The sequence below is a fragment of the Homalodisca vitripennis genome, chromosome 3 (assembly GCF_021130785.1).
Source record: "Homalodisca vitripennis isolate AUS2020 chromosome 3, UT_GWSS_2.1, whole genome shotgun sequence".
In the NCBI taxonomy this organism is placed as follows: domain Eukaryota; kingdom Metazoa; phylum Arthropoda; class Insecta; order Hemiptera; family Cicadellidae; genus Homalodisca; species Homalodisca vitripennis.
This window is the reverse complement of record NC_060209.1, coordinates 198074002-198087195: the sequence shown is the minus strand read 5'-3', so window position 1 is coordinate 198087195 and position 13194 is coordinate 198074002.

The window sequence follows — 13194 nt, the reverse complement described above, 5'->3', positions numbered from 1 at the left end:
CAGGAAGCAGTAGTAGTGTTATATTGAACTAAAATAGCTTGAATCACTGCTCTGAGCACTGTCTCTTTTAAATGATAGTGATAGCAAAGAGGCTGATCTAATCATGTCACAAATCATAGCTCTAGGTTGAAATGTTAATGCAGGAAGCAGTAGTAGTGTTATATTGAACTAAAATAGCTTGAATCACTGCTCTGAGCACTGTATCTTTTAAATGATAATGATAGCAAAGAGGCTGATCTAATCATGTCACAAATCATAGCTCTAGGTTGAAATGTTAATGCAGGAAGCAGTAGTAGTGTTATATTGAACTAAATATACCTTGAATCACTGCGCTGAGCACTGTCTACTTTAAATGATAATGATAGCAAACAGACTGATCTAATCTTTTCACAAAGCATAGCTCTAGGTTGAAATGTTAATGCAGGAAGTTCCAGTAGTGTTATATCGAACTAAATATAGCTTGAATCACTGCGCTGAGCACAGTCTACTTCAACAAGAGTGTGATATCACAGATTGATCTAATCATGTCATAAAGCATGACGAAAGGTTTATGACGGAAATTAAACTAGTCTTATAGTTTAACTGGATATATCATGAATCATTGCGCTGAGCACTGTCTCCTTTAAATAGGAGTGATATCAGACAGACTGATCTAATTATGTCATAAGGCATGCAGCGCTCTATAGTTAATATACATTCCGTATCCCGGTCTGACACTATGCCACCGTATACCCGGCAAAATTCTGTAACGTGACCTGACTGTTGATTTATGTGTAGCAGGCTAACATTCCATAATAGGGCCTGACGGTCCATCACTGTGTGGCCAGCAAACATGCCATAATATAACCTCACTGTTGATTTATGTGTAACAGGCTAACATTCCATAATAGGGCCTGACGTTCCATCGCTGTGTAGCCAGCAAGTATTCCTGAATATGAAATGACGTTCCGTCACTGTGTAGCCAGCAAATATTCCGTAACATGACTTGACTGTTGATCTTTGTAGCTGGGTAACATTCCATAATAGGGCCTGACGGTCCATCACTGTGTGGCCAGCAAACATTCCATAATATAACCTCACTGTTGATTTATGTGTAACAGGTTAACATTCCATAATAGGGCCTGACGTTCCATGATTGTGTAGCCAGCAAACATTCCTTAACATGACCTGACTGTTGATTTATGTGTAACAGGCTAACATTCCATAATAGGGCCTGACGTTCAATCACTGTGTAGCCAACAAACATTCCGTAACATGACCTGACTGTTGATCTGTTTGTAGCAGGGTAACATTCCATAATAGGGCCTGAACGGTCCATCACTGTGAAGCCAGCAAACATTCTTTAATATCACCTGACGTTCCACCACTACGAAGCCAGCAAATATTCCTGAATATGATATGACATTCCGTTACTGTGTAACCAGCAAATATTCCTGAATATGAAAAGACATTCCGTTAATGTGTAGCCAGCAAATATTCCTGAATATGAAATGACATTTCGTCACTGTGTAGCCAGCAAATATTCCATAGTATGACTTGACGTTCCATCACTGTGTGGCCAGCAAACATTCCATAATATAACCTCACTGTTGATTTATGTGTAACAGGTTAACATTCCATAATAGGGCCTGACGTTCCATCGCTGTGTAGCCAGCAAGTATTCCTGAATATGAAATGACGTTCCGTCACTGTGTAGCCAGCAAATATTCCGTAACATGACTTGACTGTTGATCTGTTTGTAGCAGGGTAACATTCCATAATAGAGCCTTGACGGTCCATCACTGTGTGGAGCCAGCAACATTCCATAATATAACCTCACTGTTGATTTATGTGTAACAGGTTAACATTCCATAATAGGCCTGACGTTCCATGATTGTGTAGCCAGCAAACATTCCTTAACATGACCTGACTGTTGATTTATGTGTAACAGGCTAACATTCCATAATAGGGCCTGACGTTCAATCACTGTGTAGCCAACAAACATTCCGTAACATGACCTGACTGTTGATCTGTTTGTAGCAGGGTAACATTCCATAATAGGGCCTGACGGTCCATCACTGTGAAGCCAGCAAACATTCTTTAATATCACCTGACGTTCCACCACTACGAAGCCAGCAAATATTCCTTAATATGATATGACATTCCGTTACTGTGTAGCCAGCAAATATTCCTGAATATGAAAAGACATTCCGTTAATGTGTAGCCAGCAAATATTCCTGAATATGAAATGACATTTCGTCACTGTGTAGCCAGCAAATATTCCATAGTATGACTTGACGTTCCATCACTGTGTGGCCAGCAAACATTCCATAATATAACCTCACTGTTGATTTATGTGTAACAGGTTAACATTCCATAATAGGGCCTGACGTTCCATCGCTGTGTAGCCAGCAAGTATTCCTGAATATGAAATGACGTTCCGTCACTGTGTAGCCAGCAAATATTCCGTAACATGACTTGACTGTTGATCTGTTTGTAGCTGGGTAACATTCCATAATAGAGCCTGACGGTCCATCACTGTGTGGCCAGCAAACATTCCATAATATAACCTCACTGTTGATTTATGTGTAACAGGCTAACATTCCATAATAGGGCCTGACGTTCCATGATTGTGTAGCCAGCAAACATTCCTTAACATGACCTGACTGTTGATCTGTTTGTAGCAGGGTAACATTCCATAATAGGGCCTGACGGTCCATCACTGTGAAGCCAGCAAACATTCTTTAATATCACCTGACGTTCCACCACTACGAAGCCAGCAAATATTCCTGAATATGATATGACATTCCGTTACTGTGTAGCCAGCAAATATTCCTGAATATGAAATGACATTCCGTTAATGTGTAGCCAGCAAATATTCCTGAATATGAAATGACATTTCGTCACTGTGTAGCCAGCAAATATTCCATAGTATGACCTGACGTTCCATCACTGTGTGGCCAGCAAACATTCCATAATATAACCTCACTGTTGATTTATGTGTAACAGGTTAACATTCCATAATAGGGCCTGCGTTCCATGATTGTGTAGCCAGCAAACATTCCTTAACATGACCTGACTGTTGATTTATGTGTAACAGGTTAACATTCCATAATAGGGCCTGACGTTCCATGATTGTGTAGCCAGCAAACATTCCTTAACATGACCTGACTGTTGATTTATGTGTAACAGGCTAACATTCCATAATAGGGCCTGACGTTCAATCACTGTGTAGCCAACAAACATTCCGTAACATGACCTGACTGTTGATCTGTTTGTAGCAGGGTAACATTCCATAATAGGGCCTGACGTTCCACCACTACGAAGCCAGCAAATATTCCTGAATATGATATGACATTCCGTCACTGTGTAGCCAGCAAATATTCCATAGTAGGACCTGACGTTCCATCACTATATAGCCAGCAAACATTTCTTAATATTACCTGCCGTTCCATCACTGTGTAGCCAGCAAACATTCCTTAACATGACCTGACTGTTGATTTATGTGTAACAGGCTAACATTTCATAATAAGGCCTGACGGTCCATCACTGTGTGGCCAGCAAACATTCCATAATATAACCTCACTGTTGATTTATGTGTAACAGGCTAACATTCCATAATAGGTCCTGACGTTCAATCACTGTGTAGCCAGCAAGTATTCCTGAATATGAAATGACATTCCTTCAATGTGTAGCCAGCAAATATTCTTGAATATGATATGACATTCCGTCAATGTGTAGCCATCAAATATTCCATAGTAGGACCTGACGTTCCATCACTGTGTAGCCAGCAAACATTCCATAATATAACCTCACTGTTGATTTATGTGTAACAGGTTAACATTCCATAATACTGCCTGACGTTCCATCAATTGGGTAGCCAGCAAACATTCCTTAACATGACCTGACTGTTGATTTAGGTGTAACAGGCTAACATTCCATAATAGGGCCTGACGTTCAATCACTGTGTAGCCAACAAACATTCCGTAACATGACCTGACCGTTGATCTGTTTGTAGCAGGGTAACATTCCATAATAGGGCCTGACGGTCCATCACTGTGAAGCCAGCAAACATTCTTTAATATCACCTGACGTTTCCACCACTACGAAGCCAGCAAATATTCCTGAATATGATATGACATTTCGTCACTGTGTAGCCAGCAAATATTCCATAGTATGACCTGACGTTCCATCACTGTGTGGCCAGCAAACATTCCATAATATAACCTCACTGTTGATTTATGTGTAACAGGTTAACATTCCATAATACTGCCTGACGTTCCATGATTGTGTAGCCAGCAAACATTCCTTAACATGACCTGACTGTTGATTTATGTGTAACAAGCTAACATTCCATAATAGGGCCTGACGTTCAATCACTGTGTAGCCAACAAACATTCCGTAAAATGACCTGACTGTTGATCTGTTTGTAGCAGGGTAACATTCCATAAAAGGCCTCACTGTGAGGCCAGCAAACATTCTTTAATATCACCTGACGTTCCACCATTACGAAGCCAGCAAATATTCTTGAATATGATATGACATTCCGTCAATGTGTAGCCATCAAATATTCCATAGTAGGACCTGACGTTCCATCACTGTGTAGCCAGCAAACATTCCATAATATAACCTCACTGTTGATTTATGTGTAACAGGCTAACATTCCACAATAGGGCCTGACGGTCCATCACTGTGTGGCCAGCAAACATGCCATAATATAACCTAACTGTTGATTTATGTGTAACAGGCTAACATTCCATAATAGGGCCTGACGGTCCATCACTGTGTAACCAGCAAGTATTCCTGAATATGAAATGACATTCCGTCACTGTGTAGCCAGCAAATATTCCGTAACATGACTAGACTGTTGATCTGTTTGTAGCTGGGTAACATTCCATAATAGGGCCTGACGGTCTATCACTGTGTGGCCAGCAAACATTCCATAATATAACCTCACTGTTGATTTATGTGTAACAGGTTAACATTCCATAATAGGGCCTGACGTTCCATGATTGTGTAGCCAGCAAACATTCCTTAACATGACCTGACTGTTGATTTATGTGTAACAGGTTAACATTCCATAATAGGGCCTGACGTTCCATGATTGTGTAGCCAGCAAACATTCCTTAACATGACCTGACTGTTGATTTATGTGTAACAGGCTAATATTCCATAATAGGGCCTGACGTTCAATCACTGTGTAGCCAACAAACATTCCGTAACATGACCTGACTGTTGATCTGTTTGTAACAGGGTAACATTCCATAATAGGGCCTGTATGTTTAACAGGCTAACATTCCATAATAGGGCCTGACGGTCCATCACTGTGTGGCCAGCAAACATTCCATAATATAACCTCACTGTTGATTTATGTGTAACAGGCTAACATTCCATAATAGGACCTGACGTTCCATCGCTGTGTAGCCAGCAAACATTCTTTAATATCACCTGACGTTCCACCACTATGAAGCCAGCAAGTATTCCTGAATATGACATGACATTCCTTCACTGTGTAGCCAGCAAACATTCCGTAACATGACTTGACTGTTGATGTGTTTGTAGCAGGGTAACATTCCATAATAGGGCTTACGGTCCATCACTGTGTGGCCAGCAAACATTCCATAACATGGCCTGACTTTTGATCTGTGTGTAGCCAGCAAACATTCCTTAATATTACCTGCCGTTCCATCACTGTGAGGCCAGCAAACATTCTTTAATATCACCTGACGTTCCACCACTACGAAGCCAGCAAATATTCCTGAATATGATATGACATACCGTCACTGTGTAGCCAGCAAATATTCCATAGTATGACCTGACGTTCCATCACTGTGTAGCCAGCAAACATTTCTTAATATTACCTGCCGTTTCATCACTGTAGCCAGCAAACATTCCATAACATGACCTGATGGTCTATCACTGTGTAGCCAGAAAAAATTCCATAACATGACCTGATTCTTTATCGCTGTGTAGCTGGTAAACATTTCCTTAACACGACATGACGTTCCATCAATGTGTAGCCAGGAAACATTCCATAACATGACTTTACGTTCCATCACTGTGAAGCCAGCAAACATTCCATAACATGACCTGACGGTCTATCACTGTGTAGCCAGAAAACATTCCATAAACATGACCTGATTCTTTATCGCTGTGTAGCCAGCAAACATTCCATAACATCACCTGACGTTCCATCACTGTGTAGCCAGCAAACATTCCTTAACATTACCTTACGTTCCATCACTGTGTAGCCAGCAAACATTCCTTAACATGACCTTACGTTCCATCACTGTGTAGCCAGCAAACATTCCATAACATCACCTTACGTTCCATCACTGTTTAGCCAGCAAACATTCCTTAACATCACCTGACGTTCCATCACTTTGTAGCCAGCAAACATTCCTTAACACCTGACGTTCCATCACTGTGTAGCAAGCAAACATTCCTTAACATGACTTTACGTTCCGCCACTGTGTAGCCAGCAAACATTCCTAACATGACCTTACGTTCCGCCACTGTGTAGCCTGCAAACATTCCTTAACATGACTTTACGTTCCGCCACTGTGTAGCCAGCAAACATTCCTTATCCTTAACATGACTTTACGTTCCCACTGTGTAGCCAGCAAACATTCCTTAACTTGACTTTACGTTCCATCACTGTGTAGCCAGCAAATATTCCTTAACATTACCTGACTTTCCGACACAGTGTATATGTGGCAAACATTCTGTAACATGACCTGTATACTAAAGTTAGTAGTATTGGTGTTACAGTGTTAATTCTTACAACCGCACGTTTAGCGATTCTGGGAACTATGAAATGGTTTTAAATTCCATTCATTCCAATCATTTGTTCGTTGCAGGAAGCTGTACAATGAGGTGGCCTTGTTGTGCAGGTATACACGTGCTATTCCAGACACAGCCTGTACATATGCCCAGTGGCGACTAGAAATAGCCTGGGGTGATACAGCCGCTGTCATGTGCAGTGCGCGATACAGAACTGTACATGTGAAAACCATCGGCTGTGATTAATGTACCACATCTGCTGGACTGTAATGCAATTGTTTAATTATAGTGCAATCTCTGTTATTTGATCTTTTAATCGTAACATGAGTGAAAAGATTACGTTGTTGGTTTATGTAGGATAAAGTAAATATGTGATCAAATTACAGTTTTAAAAGGGATTTTATTCCGTGGGTCACTAATAAATCAGAAGATCTACTGATTAAAATTAAAATTTGAGATGAGAAGCTGAGTTATTTACGTATCAGTCGGTAGATAGGTACTTTAATAGTACCCAGTCTCTAGAATACCTACTTTATGTACCCTAATTCTTACCGTAACAGGACAGTGTACTCATTTCCAACAAATCCTAATCCTAACAATGTTATAAATGCGAAAATGCCTTCGTTTTTATTTCACGCGTAAACCACTCAACTGGCTGTGCTGAAATTGTACATGGACATTCTTATGGTCCCTGTGATGAATATAGGCCTATTCTTATTCCGAAAATCCCTCCGGGATAGACCCACTGGTCTTTAAAGTAGCGAAAAAATGTTATCTTGGTCTCTAAATTTATGTAATATTAATTTAATGAGCCTGTCAAATGTAATCAATTGTTCTGTGTAAAAATTATTTATAGTAACTGCATTCTCTAAGGAATAATAATTATTTTCCACTCAGTTTAGATTTCAGCGATTAAGGTAAGTACTAATCTACCTTAGAAAATGTCCTAAAACATAAGAAGGTAAGAATATAACTCTACAGACTCCCTTTAAAGAAGACGGGCAAGAACTATGCTAGATGAAATTTAGATGGACTGTAATTTTGAACTAATATACCAGTTCCAGCTCTGAATATTCTAAAATGCCAAAAACTTTTACTATAAATTTAAAAACTTATATAAAACCTATCTTAGTTCTCTTTAGACAAAACTAGGCTTCTCTAATCTGTGATATACATTTTCTTGATCGGGAAAAAATCAGCTATGAAACAAAACATACTAAGAACAAAGTAAATTAAAATTACCATAATTATAAACTTTTGAACGTATTTTCTTGGTCTTGGCATAAAGAAAAACCAATTAATTTATTATGTGAATGTGTACATGTCGGGTATTGAATTGTGTTTCCTTAGACATTGTGGGACAGCATATTTACAGTAGCTGAAGGAACAAAATCCGAGGGGCTGTGCATTAGGATGATTCAACAAACCACTCGCTTCGTGACTACAATTCGAGGAAATAAGCGAGCGAACTGACTCCGTGATTATAGCAAGTGGAATCACAAAGTAATACACGAGACCATTTTTTATGTAATTTTTATGACAGAAAATCGTCAAGAAGACATCGCATCCATTGCCAAAAATGAGATATACGATACTGCTTAGATATCTCGTACAATAACTTATATAATACGTAGACTGCACCGAGGAAATAGCTAATATGAATTGGAAAGCTAGAACAGGTGTTTTACTATATTATATATCATCTTTACATATGAATAACAATTGCTACAATCTAAGTATTATTGATGTTCATTTTAGTTTTTAATTTTCAATAACAATATCTATACAATTTAGAAAACTCCTATTTTGCATTGGTAATACAATAAAGTTGAATTAGAAGTGCAAAACATGAAATTAGAATTACTGTTAATCCTGCTAAACTTCTGGTGTTGGTGATTAAGAGTAATCATGAACATTGAAAATGGGTATTGCGTGATAAACGACTAATTCCATTTCAAAAACATCATAAGACCGATAGTATTATATTGTAAGTGTTTTCACTGAGAAAGCTAAGAACTTCGATTTGGAGTTCCTTTAAATTTGTCTAAAATAGTTGTTACTGAAATCGTTGGAGCTATCAAGTACACGGAAAGTTGCACAAAACTTGCGGGCGAAGCCGCGAGCATCTGCTATTTTTAAAATACATAAAAGATTATTGGTATGGATAAAAAAATGTAATATTAACGTTTAGATAGTGACGTATTACTACCAGTCATTCCAACGTTATTTTGGTCTAGTGTGAGTAAAAACCACTTCTAAATGTCCCTTTAAAACTTCCATTACGCCAAAGAATTATGTTGATAGATTTCAGTCTTTGGAAAGAGATGAAAGGATCAAAAATACAAGCAATATATCAACAAACGCAAAGTGCAATCATAATATAAGCAACTAAAAAAACCCCTGTGAGCATTTTACCATCACTATGACTAGTTTATACAGCAAATATGACTACACTAAAAAAAGAAAAAAAACACTTGTTAGAGTAATTCATATTACCAGGTTTTATTTGGTTTTTATTCGTCTAAGTACAGATTTACTAGAAGTAATAAAGGTTATCTTTTAAAAAATTACTTTGAAGCTGACAACGAGAAAAAATCCCAGCCACAAAGGGCTACGATTTTAAATCTTTGAGGAAGAGGGTGAAAAAAGAAGTAACCAGCATTATTAGTCGAAATATCAAACTACAAATAAATACATTCCACGCAGTGAACTTAACTTCGAGACTAGAATAGTCATTTAACGGTCACTGGAATTACTGTTTCTGAAATAAAATTAATATATTCTTGTTTTAATTAGGTACTTGATTACATTTTCTTGTTTAAGAATTTTCCATTGCAAACTAATGCTAATCTATTCTGTTATTCAGGGCCGTGCGCAGAATTTTATTTAGGGGGGGGGGGTTCTATACTTATTTTATGAAATAAAAAAGAAGAAACTTAAATAAGTAATAGATTAAAAAATTAATACGTATGGAAAATGAGTTTATTATAAAATTGTAAAACTACATAATTTTAATACATTTGTAACTCATTCTCTTAAAACAAAGTAAACACTTTTTCAAATAAAAACATATGTGATCTACTCTTTCAATAAGTTGATGCGTCGAGGTCCAGAAAACAATTCATCTAATACAGAGTTCACATCTAATTTTTAAACAGTATATAACACAAATCAGGCGGAAAGCGCGCGCAATCAAACGATTGGAAATATTTGCGCGCGCATGCCCGTAAACTGACGGCGCAATAGAGCACAATTAAACTGATATATGGCAACAATATGATATATCCCAATCTTCAGGGGGGGTTTGAACCCCCCAAACCCCCCCCCATGCGCACGGGACTGCTGTTATTTAAAATTCTAATTGTGTCTGTCTTGTGTTTGTGTTAACGTTTTCAATCACGTAAAAACTACTGGACCGATTTTACAGAAATTTACATTAACATTCGCAATGTCCGTGGTTAACAAATAGGCCTATCAATATTAAAAAAAAATCCCTCCGGGCTACGCCCCACCAGTCTTGAAAACTCCCTCGACACTTCACTATCCATTTATCTCCTTGGCTTTATCAGCAGATAGTAAATTTGTTTCTAATCACCTGCCGAAGTCAAGAACAACAAGTGTCATCATTTATACACACATTTTAAATACGTAGATTATAGTAAACATTTGTGTTTATTCATTTTTTTAAATCAGTTACACTTTAAAAATGTCAAGTTACGATCGGAAGCTTTCCTTTGTCTGTGTTTGTTTTTATTTAGACTTTAATCAACCACGGTAAAATGCCATAACTTACTAGAACATAAGTGTGTTAATTGGAACGCGAGAGACTTCGCCATAGTCTGCCTTTAGACATTGGATTTTTCCACAGAGGCCTAAAATAGTTCAACTGTTACTGAAATAGTTGGAGATAGTCAATAAAATATCATGAAGTATTGCAGAGGAATTCGAGAAATTTCGTATGAAAACAGTTTCACTCTCCGACTTCAGGGCCTCATATTTAAATTTAATTCTAAAATGGATCAGGAGATTGGAATGTCTTTCAATGGCCATCACTTTTATAGGCAGTAGTATCATAAATGTTTGTTAAGGTAAAATATATGTATATTTTGTTTTATATTGCCTAATAGTTAACGAAATTTACTGTTATGCATGGAGTAATATTAAGTTTAAGTTATTACACAATGTATGGATTGCTGTTTGTGTTTTCAAAATATGAAAAACATTGTATATATTATGTCTATATGTTGTTATGTATATATTTCACTCTTTAAATGGTATGATTTTTGTAACAAAATAAACGTCTTTGACAGACAAAAAAGACAATGGTAACATTACAAATTCTTCACTACACAACTACATTATCAATCATTATCAAAAATATAAAAAATAAAATTATCAAAAATTTATCAAAATAAATTTATCAAAAATTTATCAAAAATACTGAGGGTTGAATCTAATAATTTAATTTGATAACACAAGAATTAGTCAAAGTTGATATCAACAAATGTTTAGAAACATATAATATTATACAGTAAATCCAAAGAATATACACTACAAAACTTATAAATATCACATGTAATGTTCTATACGTCACAAAATAAAACATCATAAGATTATTACTTTACATCATAACATTTACTAATTTGGTAATGCACTATCGATAGATACACTCAATAATTACTAATAATTACGTTAAGTAGTGAATGTCATTGTATTACAGGAGATTGTACATTCATTGAGAGTATTGCAAGAGCTTTTACATTCATTGAGAGCATCTACCACTATTCAAGCTAAGTACCAGTTCTATATTACGTGTTGGAAGTTTCTTAGCACGGGATTCGTCAGTAATATCATAACAGTAAGCAACAGTTCTATATTACGTGTTGGAAGTTTCATAGTGCGGTATTTGTCAATAATATCGTAACCGTAAGCACCAGGTCTGTATTACGTGTTGGAAGTTTCGTAGCGCAGGATTTGTCAATAATATCGTAACCGTAAGCACCAGGTCTGTATTACTTGTTGAAGTTTCATAGTGCGGTATTTGTCAATAATATCGTAACCGTAAGCACCAGGTCTGTATTACGTGTTGGAAGTTTCGTAGCGCAGGATTTGTCAATAATATCGTAATCGTAAGCACCAGGTCTGTATTACTTGTTGGAAGTTTCTTAGCGCAGGATTTGTCAATAATATCGTAACCGTAAGCACCAGGTCTGTAATACGCGTTGGAAGTTTCGTAGCGCAGGATTTGTCAATAATGTCGTAACCGTAAGCATCAGGTCTGTATTACTTGTTGGAAGTTTCATAGTGCGGTATTTGTCAATAATATCGTAACCGTAAGCACCAGGTCTGTATTACTTGTTGGACGTTTCTTAGCGCAGGATTTGTCAATCATATCGTAACCGTAAGCACCAGGTCTGTATTACGTGTTGGAAGTTTCGTAGCGCAGGATTTGTCAATAATGTCGTAACCGTAAGCATCAGGTCTGTATTACTTGTTGGAAGTTTCATAGTGCGGTATTTGTCAATAATATCGTAACCTAAGCACCAGGTCTGTATTACTTGTTGGACGTTTCTTAGCGCAGGATTTGTCAATCATATCGTAACCGTAAGCACCAGGTCTGTATTACGTGTTGGAAGTTTCGTAGCGCAGGATTTGTCAATAATATCGTAACCGTAAGCATCAGTTTCTATATTACGTGTTGGAAGTTTCGTAGCGCAGGATTTGTCAATAATATCGTAATCGTAAGCACCAGTTCTATATCACGTGTTGGAAGTTTCTTAGCGCGGGATTTGTCATATTGGGATTGGGACTCGGAGTTCTCCTTGCAATATTTCAATGGTAAAGGTGACCCAAGTAAATCAATCCGACAACTGGGGCGTTCGGATGGACAGACGCATATTTTTGGCGAAGTGGGGCCAGGCCGGTATATTTAGTGCTGTGAGTCTCACGTTATATTTGGGCCGCATGAGTGACTCGCCAGTCCCCCGTTCCTTCTGCTTATTGTCACCGGTAACTGAAGGAATGATGGATCTGGAGGAATCTTCTTTGTTCTCCATTCAGCCGTTCATATCTTACCTTCCTAATGTAATGAAGTAATGAGGGTTGTGTTTTGGAGCAAAATATGCTGCCTGATATATCCTATGGGTTGGGGCAAGTCTTCTATAGAACTTTGCTATGGAGGAAATTTTATTTTTGTAGCTAACCATCTCAGGTGTGTGGGTTTTGAGTGACGCTTTTTAAATGCTACTTAAGAATGAAGAAAGTCTATCCGGTCAGAAATCAAAAGAAAAAATTAATCTTCATAAGATGGTGGTTTGAATTTTTAAAGAAATTCTGTTCGAAAAAAAATAGAATTATTACAATTCATAAATACATATATTTAGAAACCAAAATTAAGTATCAAAGCAACCCATTAGTTAAAGCAAATTTGAA